Consider the following 5010-nt stretch of genomic DNA (forward strand, 5'->3'; position numbering starts at 1 on the left):
GTAACCGTGTCATTTTAAAACTGACTTAACAAAACCTTGAATACCAGTGCCTGTATAGATCTAATGTTATTTCTTGCATCATGTGTCAGCACTCCATTTCATCACTTTCTTTCTAACCAAACAGCTGTTAGTTTCTTTTTCAACTTCATATGAGACACTTACTGCTCATGTAAATGGTTTCTGTTAATGCTTACAGAAACAGATGAATATGAAAGGGCCAATATAAATAAAAGCCGATAAAAGACATGATGAAAAGATACTGATTAAATTGTGGATTTTGAATGCCTGAGAACTTAATACTTTGTGTTTTTTTAAACTTAGCTTCTACGTGTAGGTATAATGTATACCATGTTTACCATCTTAGTTTAGCATATCAACATGCTAAAATTTGCTAATTACCAAGCTGAGGCTGATAGGAATGCCATTAGTTTTGCATTAGTTTGATCATAAAAAAAGACAAATATGCTGCTAGCATGGCTAAAAAAATGCTTACATAAATAAATACAACAGCCCAATTTGTGATATTTGTAATGTGAGCAACAATACTGGCCACTTTAACTGATATTTTGGTGCATCTTGGTGTATCTTGATGCTATTGGTGACCAATGAAAATCATGTGTCTTTACAGATTCAGACTTGTTTTAATCTTGAATTTGACAATATTTTTTTTAGATTTTAAATTGGTTTCTGTGGGGATTTCAGCATAAGATACGAGAGAATTTCCTTGACCAAAAATTTGCATTTAATTTAAACTTAAAATGAGCAGACACACACTGCAATTTAGGAACCACAAAAACCTGCAACATGCAGTGCAACTAAAACAGAGACCAAAGTCAAATCAAGCTTTCACAAGGACTGTGAGAAAGTGTCGACAAGAAGTACAAAGTTCAGACACTGTCTCAACTTTAAAGCCACAGTGAACCTTACATGCTTTGAGCATCTTTAAAGAAGAGTCATGTCAAAGTGGCAGTGGAATGCAGCGTGATAAATGAACCACTATTTTCCTAGTCGTGACCCCCCAAGCATCACCCAGAAACACCTTTCTCAGACTGGTATATACTGTACCAATGCCTGGCAGAGCATGCCTTTGCTGAGGCAACAGCTGCACTTTTACTCTTCAACGAGCTAATGAGTTTTGTTTAGCACAGTTGCCAGACTGGGATTACCAGTTAGCTAGCATTAGCCACTATAAACTCATGGTCATACCAGACCAAGTAAGCCTCTGTATCGATGAAACCCCAGTGTATTTCATTTAGCAAAGATTCATTTTCAAAAAACTTGATTGTGTTACTTCTTCTTTAAAATATTAAAATAATAAATGCTAAAGGGTCTTAGGCAGATTAATTAGTAAAGATACTGGCTAATTAGCTTTACAAGACATGAGCTAAACAACTTTGCTCCGTGTTTATCATTAAGTCATTTACACCTGTATTGCACCAATATTTGGCATTTTTATGCATTTTGGGATCAGCCTTTTTTTTTAATCCGACAGCCAATAAGAGATCAATTTAAAACTGGGTTATTTTGGCTCTGATGCAGCCACACCTCTCTGTCTGCAGTCACTACTCTGTCTCCAGCATTGTCCCACCCACAGCACCATCTGATTGGTTACACACAGAGCCACGGCACAGGTAACAGCCAATCAGCAGTGAAAGCTGTGCATGCACAGTGCTCACACACAGGACGGAGAGGAGAAAAAGTTTTGCTGGGTGGAGAAGCTCCAAGCTAAGAGATGCTGCTGACCCTGGGAACTCTCTGCACTTTTTTGTTTTTGTTTGAACTTAAAACAAAGATAAGTGAAAGATAAAATAACATTTCAGTTATTTTGAAATTTTGGAAAAAAAAATTTTTTTGGAGCTATTTATTTGTTTAAGTTTTCATTAAACTTTATAAGACATGCTTCTGAGCCTGGGAGCTCCCGGCACTTTTTGTTTTAAAAACAAAGATGTCTATTGTCTAAGATAAAAAACCTTTAACATGTTGTGAATCTGAAATAGCTGTTAAAAAAAACATATGCTTAAAGGCATTTAAACAAAGTTAAATGTTGGAGTTTGTATTATTCAAAATTTTGACTCCAATATTTTCACTTTTACTGCAAATGAATATCGGCTCCAAATATCGGTAATCAGCCTCTTTGACTACTAATAATCGGTATTTGTATTGGCCCTGAAAAAACCATATCGGTCTATCTCTAATATATATAACATTCTTTTAGCTGCCTAGAAAAACATCAATAAACTGTGTTTCATAAAGCATGTACAGGGTCTAGTAGTGGCCAAATGCAGACCAAAAGAGAAGTGGGAGCTGTGTTACTGAACTGTGCCATCTGGTAAGCTGAAGGTTTCTAACAGTACTGACATCTATAATATTCCCCTAGAAATATAGAAATTAACTGTCAGCCACTGTGTCATGAAACGTGCTCTTAGCACACATGTATCATCTATTGACATTATCCCTTTTACGTGGTGTTAAAACATAAAAGCTGGCTGTGTTGCTGTGGTTATCAGGCTCTCTCCACTGTCTGCCACTGACAAATGCTGACCGGGTCAGCAAGCAGACGGTGTTTGTTATTCTTCAGTGTGACGAAACTGTTAATCACTGAAGTGTTACTTAACTCTGCTCAGAGGCCAAACAGAGGCTGCAGAAAGGAAGTAACACCATTAACTCAGAGTGTAATCAGTTTAGTGACAGGGCAATAATGCTATTTCTTATCACTACTGGTGTATATATATGGCATTTTTGGTTAATTAGCTGAGTTTTAAATTGTTGCATTTGTGGTTTCATTCATATCATATCTAATAATTTAATATGCAATGATGTTTATTATTAAAATTGGCTGTTATTTTAAATGTACCACTACTGTCTTGTCTACTAAAGTTTACTTTTCAAAATATCCTGTCTTATTAAATATGTTGCACATTAATGACCAGATTTGAAAGGATCATGTCCAAAAGTGTTTACATAAGTTTTGTTAGGTTTGTTGTTATCATATGTTTTTTTTTTACCATTAGCTGGGTCGATTCAGGACACAGGTTATGTTTAATTTTTCATGCATATATGTTTTCAAGCATAGTGTTAGCTGGCTTAGTTTTGCAATGGAAAAAATAACATGGAATAAAAGTAAATATAAGCTAGACAACAATTCACATCATATCAAGTACTTGTGACAGAAACATGCACAGTGAAAAGTACAGCTTAATGAAATCAAATCACTGAGCAGCTAAACATGCAGAGGAGAGTTGAAGCACTGAAATGCAATGTCTTGTTTCTTCTTATTTTAGCGAGAAAGTGTTTTTATCACTAACATCAGCAGTGTACATCATAAGGATGTATGTACATCATAAGGATGTACACTGCTGCCATTTTAAAGGCTATCATACTGTCCAGAATAAAGTCATTTTGAAATCAAGTGGTAAAGGATCTTCTGAAACCAGTGATTTGCATTAAGATGGGCAATCTCATAGATTCAGAAGTTTCTTTACTGTGCCAGTGCACTTTTCTCCTCTAATTAGGAGTGCATGTTTTCTGGATGAAATTCACCACAGGGCACAACTTTTTTGTCCTTTACATATTTTTAAAAAACCTGCCTGTGTGGTTATACTTCCACGAAACTCTGCAATGCCATTGTTCTGAGTGGGAAAGTTTAGTCTGGCCAAGTTCTTAGCTTTTCTCCCACAGAGGCCAATCTACATCACATGTGCAGAAGCACTGGACCAGATGTGAGGAGTTGTTGTGTTTGTTATTCTTCTGTGTGACAAATCATTATTGTCTTGTTGTTACGCAAGTTAAACAGGCCGATCGCCAACAACGGACCAGCGAGGCCACCACATGTAAAACACTACAGATGGAGGTTAAGAGCTGACATGTGGAACTATACTGTGTATGGATGAGGGGGGGGCATACATGTGTTTATTGTGTAAGAGGCTAAGTTTATCTGCTCTTAATAAATGAATTCACATGTAAGTTATCATTTCACAAGACACGTGTGAGGTGATGGATTTCAGAGCCCAGAAATTACTATTGTCAAATGAGAAGATAATTATGTCACTGAATTTGTGTAACAAGAACTGCTGACTAAGTGAAGTGCCCTCTGACCAACACTGCACATCAGTGACAGAAGACGTTTACCTAACTTCTAACTAAGCACATTTTAATCAAATATGAGAGAAGTTTAAATCTTAAATAAAAAAGTATTAAAAGGTCTTGAAGTATTGATTGTGAATAATGTATAGTAAAATCCTGCTTACTCAGCACTATTTTTAAAGGGTTTGCCTCCAGTCCTGGTGCTAAAAACCTGGCTGTAGTGTTAGATTTATTGTGCAGATATCAGTGTTACCGATCTTATGATATAAACCAAAAATGTTGAACTGTTGGGTGTCTTTAATTAAAATCACAGAGGTAAAAAAGTTGCCACTGTAACAAGGGTGTACAGCATACTTAGGTCCTGAAGGACAGTTCCTGTCAGTTGTAGTACATTAAGATCCCACTATAGTTCACAAGGAGAAGGACACTATTAACATTCCCCCAAGCTAAAAAAAAAAAAAAAAAAAGCTAAAATATATCCCTTTATTGTTTATAGCAAACAGCTATCCAAGCTCTGTCAAAAGATAAACTCTGCCTACTGGCACCTCTAAAGGTCTTTGACACATTATATTCGTTTGCCACATTAACTCAAATGAGTGCATGATAATTGAACTTGACTGGCTCACCTGCTGTAAATTAAATGTTTCCCACATTTAAACTGTTGATCTTGTGCTCAACTGATTTAACACCAGAAGCTGGTGTCAGCCAGTCAGAGCACACATCTGTTCTGCCTGCAGTCGAAATCAAATTCATTACATGAAAAACACACACATATTAATCTAATCCTGACACGTGAAAATTAAAAAAAAAAAAATCAAAATCAAAATACTGGACCTCGAATGTGTTAATGTAGTCATGAAGCCTTTGGCTGAGTGACAGTCCTCCACACACATACAGTGGCATGAAATGATACACAAACACATTGCA

The sequence above is a fragment of the Lates calcarifer genome, linkage group LG10 (assembly GCF_001640805.2).
Source record: "Lates calcarifer isolate ASB-BC8 linkage group LG10, TLL_Latcal_v3, whole genome shotgun sequence".
Classification (NCBI taxonomy): Eukaryota; Metazoa; Chordata; class Actinopteri; family Centropomidae; genus Lates; species Lates calcarifer.